Consider the following 12,608-nt stretch of genomic DNA (forward strand, 5'->3'; position numbering starts at 1 on the left):
TTACAATCAGCACCTGTAAATAACAGGAGGGCAGGCAAAAAGGGCCAATTGAAACTTTGGCCCTTAATATTTGAAAGCAGCATTTTGCAGACAGCTTGAAGACTGAGAGGTGTGAAGAGACCTCACAGGAAAAGAGTGGGAATAAAAAAGAGTACCTAACCGTTTTGTTTGCACATTATTTTCTATTTAAAGATAATGATGTGCTGCAGAAAAATTGAAACACAAAAATTATATATTTGGTTGCCTCATCTCAACTTCCAGCAGAGTAACAATTGTCACAAAATTACCATACTTGTGTTGGACACAATTTGTTAGAAGTTGACGGCCTGAAAGCTCACGTGTACTGAGACCTGAGACGAGCATGTCTCTCCGTAGAGTAGAGCGAATCGAGCTATCTTTCTGGAAAGAGGATGGACGGTAAACAGACTTCGTTGAGGATCAGCTCTGCCAATGAACCATAATTTGTAAAATGTTGTTAACTGATATATAGAAATCTCTTTGCATTGATCTGGAGTAAATCGGTTAATCTCCCAAAGCCTCGTTTCTGCCATGAGGAAATTGACTATGTGAGAAATGAAACTAACATTGTAGGAAAGCCTATAACGCACCAGGCCGTTTACCTATGTTGTGTCATTGTATCTTAACAACTCTGCAAGCTAGGTATTGTTGTCCCTGTTTTACAAATTTAGGAAACTAAAGGAGGTTAAATAACCTATCCAAATCCCTTGGCTGGCGAGTGGTATAACTAGGGCTCAAAACCAGTTGGTGTAGGTAGGTGATTCTTAACCAGAGCTGGAAGGAGGCCTCTTCCTCTTCAGACTCCTTTCCTAGGCTGGATGCCTGGTGGGTAGGGAGACAAAACAGCATGGCCACTGTGGCTGCTGGGAACAGGTCACATTCCTCAATGATGTTAATGCACAAAACAAGACTAAAACCCGGGTCTAGCTTCAAAACTCTGTCACTATGTGTCTCACAGCCATCTTTGAGGTCTTTTCCAACAATAAAACATTTACAATTTTTTAATCAGTGGTCATGGAGCTTAGGTCAAACAGGACCTTTGAACTTGGTGTATGAATCATTTGATCTCTAATGTTATTTTCAAAACCAATGTAATATTTGAACCACTCACAGTGATGTCACAGGACTTGAGAGACAGTAGAAATGACTTCCTTGAACAAGTTTCCCCTAGTGATCCTGACAGCATGCCTCTCCACATGATTCTCTTTTTTGGATTAAGGCACCACCAACGTTTGCTAAAATGTAAATTAAATCTGGGAGCTTAACAGGCTCAACCATTAACATCCTTCACAACCCCTGCACTTGTACTTCTACACACACACACACACACACACACGCAGACATGCATGCGCGTGTGCACGCGTAGTCCATGGCAACTAGATTTAGTTTATCAGATTATTCCTAGCCTAGTGCACAGACTGAAAGCAAGTCGGTTTTCTGTAGGCAAGAAAGCAAGTCGGTTTTGATGGAAAATGAGATCAGAACAGATGCAGAGCCTGGGGCACTTCCTGAGGAGCCATCAGGGTGGGGGCCGCTGAGCAGACAAGAATGAGAGGGGGAGAGACCCAGAGCCAGGGGTCCTGAGAGGAGAGAGCAAACTTTCCTACCTCCCAGCCTTTCCCAGAGCTGCCTCTGAGGAAGCTCTGGTCACCAGTGCTATGACTTGACGGATTTGGCTTTCAAGAGTTAGGCTTTGAGAATCCATCCTCTATACAGCCCGTTCCTTGTCATGAAAGAAAGAGACGTGGTCACGGCAAAGCCTACACGAGGGCTGTGCAGGACAGGAGGACACAGACACTCTCTTGGTGGCTTGTGATCCAATTGCTCGGAAAGTTTACTCAGACGCTCTTCTGGCTCCACGTGTGAGCGGGGCTGAGTGTGTTTATGCGAATATCCAAGTTCCGACTCAGCCATGGTTTATAAATGAAATCCTCATCAACAATATTGAAGAATAAAATGTGGCCCTGATGGGGGATCTTTGACCGACTATTTATTGGAACAGCAAATGCTACATATTAAACAAACAAGCCGCTACTTGCAGGCTTTGAAGTTATCTTTTATTACAATAGCAACACTTATGTTCTGCACAACACACACTCCCAAGGAAAATAAAGGGAGCCATAGGCCAATAAGGTACTTCAGAGCTCGAGAAAATTACCAGAAGAGATGCCATAAATATAACTCGGCAGTCAAGTGAGACACAGTTAAACGATGACAGTGATAGCAGCAAACTCGGCCCCACACCTTCTGGTGCTGGGCACTTGTTGACTCTGTGAACTCTCCAACAACTGTAGGAGGTAGTACTCACATTATCCTCATTTTACGGACGAAGACATTCAGTTACCGGAACACGAAGTCAGCCATCCATGGTTACACGTTGAGTGAAAGGTGGAACCGAGATTCAAACCCAGGCAGCTGGCTCTGTGTCCTTACCCTTTTGAAGTCCTTGAGGCCCAAGTGACATGCGGCCAATTGGGGCTAAGTCCTCTCCAGGGGTCTTCCAGCCCTGCTGCTCCACAGGAGAATATCTATCCCAGCAGGGGCCCGACAGAGGTATAAAACTAGAAGATAATGCAAATGGCGCATATTTGTTATTGCATGCCAAATAAAGGTGTTGAAAACCCCTGGCGGATGTAATTTTTCACTTTTCTTCCACTTGTTAGGCATTTACAGCAAAGGGCTCTTAAATGGTGGGCTTACAGATGATGGAAACCCTATGTGTCATAAACAGCCCAAATAAACAACAAAAAGGGACACAAAATAGACAAAAACTAATGAATAGCTTTAAGGTTTCTCTCTGGGAAGCGAATTTCGATATATGCAAGATTTCTGTTACCTCTGGCATAATCAACAAGAGATCTCCTTCTCCCCAGAGATCGGAAATGAGGACTGAAAACACCAGCTGTCTTGGGAGAGGTTTTTCGCTAGGCATCTATTTTCCTATAAAAATGATCTACTGTCGTCTTAAAGAAGTAATATTGCCCCTGAATGTCCACGACAGGCTTTCTGAGATGGGTCAGGCAGATAGTCACTTAATCCCGGTCTCAATACACGTTATTCATGTGGAACTGTAGATACGGCATGAGGTGGGAAGGATGAAAGGAAGCTATTTGAAGTGAGGGGTCTAAACAGTATCTCAAAACTAACTTCAAATAATAAAAATACTATCTTCCTTTTCAATCAGGAAGTACTACTTTCTAAAGAGGTTTTGGGATAATGATCTTGTCTTTGAATATATGTAAAGTTTATGCTCAAAAAGACCATGACATTTAGTTACTGTGTTACTGCTAAATTGAATCCAGTTTTGACAATAGCCATTGCTGGCATAGTAGCCTTTCCATAAACCATTAACACTGCCCCAGGATTCCGTGGCCTAAAAGATTTCATCCTTTGTTCTTTTAAGTACTGGCACTTTGCCATCTCTTCTCTCTCAAACTCCACATTCACCTGTCTGTCTGGTGATGGGCTTCCTCATATTCTTCTCGTTCCTCCATACTGACACGCCCAGTCCTATGGCAAGTTTTTTTTTAATCGATTCTCAAATGATCTTTAAGTTGGCTCCTAAAATGAGATCTCGGGGCCCTACGTGTGACCTCCAACTCTTACAGCTCTGTATGAACTTTTAAACATCTTGGAAAAATATGTGTGTGTGTGTGCACGTGTGTACATGCACACATGCCAGTGTATGTGTGTGTGTGTGAAAACTGATTCAAGCATCACCCAGAGGCCTTGCATTCCCCGGGTCCCCAGCAGCCTCAGGGCATGTTTCCTATCAAGGATTTATTTTCCTCTAAGACATGATCTTTCTGGCCCCTGAAAGAGGTTCTATTCCATTTGACGCCTGTTAGAAGCTCCTTGAGATCTGATTGATCAGGTGGTCTCTGAACACAGTCTTCGATGCACACTATCCATATAGAAAATAAGATCAGGGCTGAGAAAATCCAGTTTTTGAGATAGGAGAGCAAGAGACAAGTTGTCATTCTTGTTTGACCTTGGGCAATTCACTTAACCTGTGTCTTCACTCTTTAGATAATACAGGGAAATAATTCCTGCCCCCTTCCTACCTCATTAGAGCTTTGTGTGGGCACATATATAATGCTTTTGGAGTTCCTCTATATATTTGCCTTGGAAATGTAACAATTATTGGTATTATCATGATTCAACACTTACCAGTGGCCCTGAGTGAGATGGACGTTCTCTGGCTGACATACAAAAAATAACAGATCCAATTTACTGCAGCTTCATCAAGTTACAGCCTGATGATAAGTAGAAATCCAGAAGTCACACACAAGCTGGCCTCAGGTAAACCATGGACCTACCTCTATTTTTAGTTAATAGAGCTCGGCTGAAATGTGTCACCAAGTGCAAACCTCTCATAAACTTTCTCACCCATGGCTCAGTCTTGATCACATGCAATAGCAGTACAGAGTAGGAAGGTCACATTGAGCCATGTTAAGTTATAAAAGAGAAAGCGAGCCCAGGTGCTGGATCCAATAGCCATACCAACCGGAAAGCCATTGCCCCCTCTGGGCAGTAATCTATCCAACTGTCTCCTCGGCATTCTCAGCGGGAGGCTTCCCCAGCTGCTTGAAGTTAACCTGATGAAGACTGAGCTCACCCTTTCTGCTAAGCACCCCACTTTCCCCACAGAGGCACATACTCACTTTGAGGCAATTAGTGGCAATTTCACTTTTCCTGCAAATTGTCTCAATTTGGTTGTTTCATCCTTCTTGCCACAGCCAAGCTCCTGCTTATTGACTCTGCTGTGTCTTCACAGAATCTCATTTTCATCCCTTTCACTAGAGTCCAAATGCCAATATGCTGATTCTTCTTGCTGTGACAAATACAGTGTCTTTTCAGCAGTCTCTTCAGGTCTCAGTCTCCTGAGAAAGCAGCTCCGTCCCCTCCCAGCCTTCTCATAATATTGCACGCTAAGATCACCCCCCTCCCCTTCAGTCCCCTCACAAGCTCATCCTGGACACCTTTCATGTCAGGTCTGAAATGGCGTCTTTTCTTAAATTCTGCTTCACCGGTTTCCTGCCTATCTGTGTGTCTCTGGGCAGCCCCTGGGTGAGCAGGACAAATCCCTCTGCCCCGGCACGCTGTCGCCAAGCTTAATTTTAGCACTCCGCAAATGAGAGTAAATCCCGCTAATCAGATCAAAGCATTCATTCCTGCATGCTGGCCGGACTGGGGACGATTCTTCAGGACATAGCAAACAACCTCGAAAATGTCTTATGAGTCAGCTCAGGAGCACTCAGGCGTGCGAAATCAGAGGACAAGTTCACACGTTCAAACATAATGATGCGGGAGGATCATTTAACATGAAAGTCAGGCTTCCACTCTGGCTGCCACATCAGCCAGGCTGAGGGACAGACAGCTGCAGAGATGCCTTTTTGGAGAGTGTCACCTTTAGAACATCCCAAAACACCCCCACTTAGGCAAATATGGCCTCTGTCTTATTAGTAAATTGGATGTTCTTTCAATAAAGAAGCCCAGCGTCTCTAAAGACCAGAATGCCTGCTGCCTGTGACTACAGGAATTTCCTTCTCAAGCTTTTGGATTGAAAAGCAATCAATTGAATTTTTCTGTAAATATTATAAATCTTACTTCTTTCTGTTTCATACATGCCCACTAAACTCTTAAGCAAAGAAATGATTCCTGATTTGTGTTATCTTTTTATTGGCCTATTTTGCTATTAAAAAATGGTGGAAGAGACCTCTCCTTGCCTCTTCCCAACGGCGTTTGGGAGAGTAATGCGTACACACAGTCAAGTCCTGTCTATTCTCTCAGAGCATCTCTGGTATCCCAAGAATTTAAATGTTAGAGTTGTTGACAAGAGGGCTGACATTTTCCATCTGAAGCCTGGAAGGAGATCAGTCCTGTGAAACAGGCAGGCTGATCTTGAAATCAAGTTCATTGGAGGATGATTAAGGGAAAGTCTCAGAGGCCAAGTGTTATCAGGTAACAGAGGCAACTGCAAGACCCAATATGGGCAGTTAAAAAATCAGAGAAGTTATTTTTTGTTCTTTATTTCACATTCTCTTCCTTCATGTGGAAATGTGGAGAAGGCAGATCATTTGCACTTCTTCCCACCTTACCGTCCTACATACTTTATCTTCCTATACATTAATTTTATTGCAAAAATATTCTAAAGCTCCAAATTAACTACAATTTGATTAAAGTCACGTAAATGATGAAATGCACGAGACTATGAGATCCGGGAAGGCAGGGCCACCAAGTTCCAGCACTCTGCACTGTGCCCAGCGCATCACAGGTACCCACTGGGTGTGTGGGCGGTAAATGAACAAAGGCATTGAAGAAACCCACTTCACAAGCTTGGGTTACAAATTAGAGGTGACTGTTCTGGGCACAGAGTAGGTATTCAACACTTTCTCCTTCCTTTCCCTCCCCAAAATAGCTAGAAAATCTCTCCCTATTCCAGACCACCAATAAGTGTTTACACATAGCAGGTCAAGAATGTTCAGTTCATTACTCCACCAGTCCACCAAAAATATCCAGGTCAGCAAGCAAGGCCCAAAATGCCCATGAGGAGAGTCTAAACTCAGATTACACCATCAGATACTGGTCCACACGGCCTTAGCTCCAGAGCCCCCCAAGATGGTCTTGGCAAATACCTCCCTGCAGAAAGGATGTGTTCAAGAGAAGACTCCCCCCCTAAATAGTGACTGGTCAAAGCTAGCCGCAAAGGAGACTCAGTCTCCTTTCCCAGGGCTGCCCTTGACTGCCCTCGACTGCCCTCACTGCCTCGTGTTCCAGAGAGAAGTCTGAAGAAGGAGTCTGGTTCTGGTTTACTTGGTCAGCAACAAAAGCTGAGCAAGAGAGGGATAGTGGATAATTCCAGATTTCACTACACTTTTTATTTTATCTATAAACTGACATCTTCCTGAGATGGTTTGAGTATAATTCTTACCAAAGATACGGCAACGAACTTCAGACCTCTTGAATTCTTTCAATCCCCAGAAGTCTTTGAACAACTTTTTAAAATATTCACATATTGACCTAAAAGGAAAAAAAATATGTGAAGGACCTACTTCATTCCTCCACTGAGAAGCTTTCCCATTTGGTAGGACAGAGATTATTATCTTGCATGCATGGATATAGTCTGGCCAAAGGAAGCCGTGATTGAATAAACTTTCACATCAAAATTCTTAGAACAATTCCTACCAATCACTCATCATTTTCCTCAAATAAAATGACAAGACTAACTGTAAGTTTTGTATAAGTAAATGTGTGATAATTCATTAAAGAGTAAACATGAAAGATCAGAATTTTTTAACATAACTTTGGATCGGTATTTGCGCTAAGAATTAAAGAGAAATGAAACTATTATATAACAACTTTATTTTTTCCATTTAAAGTCTCATTGATGGACTATATTTGTAATCCATATTCTCATATATGTACATAATTCACTTTATATACATTTATGTGAAAATTCATAATTGAAACTTCATCATCAAGTTCAAATATCATAAACTATACGTAACATCCCTCTAAAGAGCCTATTCTGACACCAACTGCTATATTGCAATTCAATTCTGGCACTAACTCCCTGGAGTTGGCACAGACTCACAAGTTAAAGGGACAGTACACAAGACTTCTCTCACTTCAGATGCCGACCACAAATGTTATCCCCAGGCCACTTGCACTTTCGTCCAACTAGGTACAAATCCAGGGGTTTCCACGACCACCTTCAGGTTTGATAATTCACTAGAACAATTCACAGAACTCAGAAAAGCACTGTACTTACAATTACAGTTTTATCATAAAGGATACAAATCAGGACCAGGCAAACAAAGAACCGCATAGGGCAGGATCTGAGAGGGTCTTGAATGTGGAGCTTCCATGGAATTTGGGTGTGTCACCCTCTCAGCACATTGAAGTGTTCACCAACTAGTAAGGTTCACTGAGCCTCAGTGTCTACAGTTTTTTTTGAGGTTTCATTACAGAGGCAGAGTTGATAGCTCAATCTCTAGCTTCCCTTCCCCCACTGGAGTTCAGGTTGCCTCAAAGCTTCAGCCCTCTAATCACATGGTTTGTCTCTCTGGTGACCGCCCCTCATCCTGAGCCATCTCATTAGCATAAACTCGGGTGTGATCCAAGGGAGTGGTGAATAACAAAGATACTCCCAAGTTTTGGGAAATTCCAAGGGTTTTAGAAGCTCTGTGTCAGGAACCAGGACAAAGACTAGACAAATTCTTTATTATATAGCAGAGCCCAATGACACAAGACTGAATGCAGTCAGGTAAAGTAATTCTAAACATAGCCAGCCTATTTCGGTCCAGGTACATGGTTTTCTTATGGTCTGGTTTAAAACCAGTGTTAATTTTAGAGCATCTAAAAGGATGAAATAACTTACTTACCTCCAAGCTGTCCTTCACAATTATTGATTCTCTCAGCTCTATCTTTAAAATTTACTTTATCTAATTAAGACTCCTAAAAAGCTACATGTGAGGAGAAACCTGGCAGCCATAACCATAAACAAGTAATTCAACTTAACCTCACCAATAATGGGACAACAGACACCACATGCCTGCTTATATGATGCACTGAGAAGGATACAACATCACTTCTGTAGTATTATACCAAATATTTAGAACCTAAATCTATTCATGAGGAAACGTCAGATAAACGGACTTGGAAGGATATTTTACCAAATAACTGTCCTGAACTCTTCAAAAATGGCAAGGTCATGAAAAACAGACAGACTGAGGAACAGTTCCAGAAAAAGGAGACTAAAGATACATGACAGCTAAATGGAATTCTTTACTCCGAGTCGAATCCGGGGTAGAAAAAAGTAGTCCTATAAAGGACATTATCAGGTCAATTGATACAATCTGTATCTGGACAGTGGATCAAATAATATTATTATGTCAGTGTTGTATTTCCTAGTTTTGATACTCACATTGTTACAGAGATGCACACACGTAAGAGAATTTCCCTGTTCTTAGCAGACATACACTGACATATTCAGGAGTCACCAGGACGTGTCTGTACCTCACTCTCAGATGGTCCCCCTGAGAGATAGAAGGGGAGGATGGTAAATCATAAAGCCAATGTAACAAAATGTAAGCAATAGATGACATTATTGGTAAAGGGTATACAGGAGTTCTTTGGACCATATTTACAACTTTTAATTAAGCTTAAAATTATATCAGACTAAAAAACTAAAAAAAAAGCCATTCATGCAAAGGGAAGAAATGTTTAATATTGCAAAGAAAATACATACCTGGGGTAAAAGAAACACAGACAGAGGTGCTGTAGTTTTGGTACCTGCTCCTTGTTCTAACTTTGGAGATCTTGATAAAAAGATGTTTTCATTTATTATTTTCATTCTTAAGATTTTTTGGAACATTTTTCTCAACCTGAATCTCTGTTTTCCCCATTCTCACTGAATGAGGAAATTTCTTTTTTTTTTCTTTTCTCCTTTTTTTTGGCATTTAGCATGTGCAGAGTGCTATGCTTTGCACTGTAGGAAACACAACATTGAACAAAATGTGTTTCCTACTCAACGAGCTTACAGTTTTGTAGGGTTGACAGGCCTTCTCATATTTAACTGCTTGCAAGCGATGAGAACTGAAAAACTAAAAGTGATCCAAATGCTCTACGAGCACACTAGTCTGAGGTCCTGCTGAGTTGAGAGATGAGAGGACTTGGTCAGGGGAGAAGAAGGCAGAAAGCCATCCCAAGGCATCTGGTCTCACCTGGCCCTGGGCAGTCCTAACAAACCCTGTCACCACCCTTTACTACAAAGGAGTGTTCACATCACTTCTACAATATTTCTTTTGAACCAGGTGTTGATGACAAAATTGAAAGGAAGTTTCATTATCATTTCCTCTTCTATTTTTCCACCTATGCCCTTCTTTCCTCTCGGTCCCCCAGTGTCTTAACTCGGTGATTCACGCCGAATTATTCAATCAACAGCCAGTGGGCAAGAATTGGAATTTACCTTCGACCTCTAATGAGCCTGGGCAGCACAATCCACATTTCAGTTTGGCCAGAATCCTAAGCAAAGATAAGCAAATCCTGGCTCAGGTAAGAATAAAATTTGGTTAATGACCTTTTGATGGAATCAACAGAAGGTGCTTTTTGACTGGTTTGGTGGCAGAAATTTTCACACACTAAAAGTGAACACCATCTGCTGTCTTTCCTTACACCAAAACAGAGACATTGGAAATGAACTGAGAAGTCAGAGGTGGTCAGAATAATTCTTGATGTATACGTTTTAATGCTACAAAAATCTGATCCCTCGAAAAATGTTGCGTTAGTTATAACAAGTTTAGATAGGAGACTCCAAATGGATTTCTACAATATATAGTTTACAAACCTACCCTAATCCTTACCCTTTCTCTCTTTTAGAAGCCACAGAGAAGCAGTAAATGTCTGTGACATATCAAAGGAGCCCTTGTTCCTCCTGTTCTAAGAGCTTGAAGGTCCACATGTTTTTCCATAGCAGGTGTGACCATTAGAAATCATGGTGTCTCTCTATGACTTTTCCACATCCATTGAGATAGCTTCGACCAACTGAAATATATTACTTTAAAAAATATAAAAGAAGTAGAAGTAGCACCTTTATTTTGTCAAGATGGATGAAATCAGACTCCTTCTTGCATTTGGTACAATCATGACACAAAAGGAACAATTTCAGCTTCACTACACTGTAGAAAGATTTACGTCTGGAAAGCATTCTTCCCTCCCTTGGGCAAGAACATTTGGCGTTACTAACAAAAATGCTGTGACTGACTATTTCTTGGCCAGAATGTTTTATAATACTATTGGTCTGGTCCAATCAACTGGGGAAAAAAAAACAGTTTGGTTTAATTTTATCTACAGATATAGATATTGATATATATGTAGAGAGAGACAGAGAAGCTTTTTGTAATTAACTCATGTATTTTAGGCTTACATGCACATTATTATACATTTTACCACCCTATGCTTTGAGTAATTAAAAATGACAATTTCTGATCATAAATATTTGCAGTTCCAGTTTAGTTCAGGGCACTTGGGAATTGCGTATTTACAACCATTCAAGAAAGACCTCAAAGTTAATATCAACAGTGTGACTCTGTGTTTATTTGTAGTTAAGATGACCATAAAAATTGAGGTGAGATATTAATCACACCACTTTCAACTCACTGCAAATTCAGTTATAGCACAGTCACACATTCGAGAGATTAGGCTGGCTGCACGTGGGCCTAAATGTGTTCTGCTTCACGGGAGACTTCAAAGGATATTCATTATCTGCTCTCTTAACTGGCTTGGAACCCCCTTTCAACTGTCCTCGCTTTCCCTTTCTTTATCTAAAGCCAGATGGCAAAGGGAGATGAAGAAAGTTAAGCACACTAATCCAATTTAGAGGTCTCACAAGCAGTGAAAGAAATCATTAAGCAAAAAATAAAGTTTTGGGGGCATACCAGAGGTGCTACGTAAATGTATAAATGGATCTAACCAGGAACTTGTGCTTCTGGGCTCACAGCTTCACTAAGGAACACCCACATCCACCATCAGCTTCCTGCTGCCTCTGGCCCTGAAGCTCCTACGTCACAGCAGCCGCCTCGCCACCACACCCCAGCGCCAGGCACCCTGCTTCCTCGCACTGATGGCTTGATGAGTCTTTCTCCCGATTCCAGACATGAGCCATTGACGTATGCTGACCATCTTTCATCTCTGATTTAAATCTTCTCTCTACTCCTCTTTCTGTTTTTCTCACCTCTTAATGCTTGACCTTTTCGAGACCCTGTACAAAAAGTCCTATCACTTCTGACACTTGAACCTTCTTAGTCTACTCTCTTGAAAGCCTCAAATTTCTTTTCTTGCCTTTTTTGTTTTGCTTCAGGTGTCATTATTCACATGCCAGTGTTGTCCTTCTCTGAGAGTTTGCATTTTCCTTTTTCTCATCTGCTAAGGCCTTTAACTCTATAACTATGTTGAAAACCATGACACATTTAGATACAGGTTGTACGGAGAGAGATTGATGCATAAAAGAAAATTCTGCTGTGCATAATGAGAGCTTCCATGCTTGTTCTTCCCAGTGGGCTGGCATGAAGGGGGTATCTCATTTCTACCATTTTACCTGACTTTATTAATTTATTCTCAGTCCAATACCACAGAGTTGGTAGACATACACCGGAGAGAAATTTTATAAGTTATTAGAAAGAAAAAAAAAACTAGTTTTGTGTTTTTTACACAATGGTGAAAAATATACATGAAATCTGATAAACCTTAAACAGAAGATGTTAAAAAATGATTTCTCTAACTAGGCAAATTGATAGTGCCTATTCCCGTTAAATAACTCTTTGGGTTGCAACTTTAATGGGGTTATATGGGACAGCAAAGGGAGGAGAACTTTTTTCCTGTTCAAATTCAGAGCAGCAAGAATGCATTTTGTTAGTAGAACTTATTGTAAGTCACTGCCAAAGGGAGAAACTTTTTGGAAGTTTGTCATGGTAAATCAATGTATCTGTCATGGGTTGAAGAATGGCAGAAGAGACATGAAAACCTGATGCTGATTGCTTGGTTACAAACGACTTGCAGATGTTAAAATATGTTTCTCAATAAAAAAT

General features: G+C 41.2%; 1 long non-coding RNA gene across 1 annotated transcript; it reads right to left on the reverse strand.

The window, feature by feature from the left end:
* Positions 1 to 2,061: 2,061 nt before the first annotated feature.
* Positions 2,062 to 7,068, reverse strand: LOC131398960 (uncharacterized). Its single transcript, XR_009217037.1, has 4 exons — positions 6,953 to 7,068; positions 4,683 to 4,852; positions 4,189 to 4,274; positions 2,062 to 2,579 (listed from the first exon to the last, which is right to left on the reverse strand). It is a non-coding gene; the product is annotated as an uncharacterized LOC131398960 (long non-coding RNA).
* Between the last annotated feature and the right edge of the window lie 5,540 nt (positions 7,069 to 12,608).

The sequence above is a fragment of the Diceros bicornis genome, chromosome 36 (assembly GCF_020826845.1).
Source record: "Diceros bicornis minor isolate mBicDic1 chromosome 36, mDicBic1.mat.cur, whole genome shotgun sequence".
In the NCBI taxonomy this organism is placed as follows: Eukaryota; Metazoa; Chordata; class Mammalia; order Perissodactyla; family Rhinocerotidae; genus Diceros; species Diceros bicornis.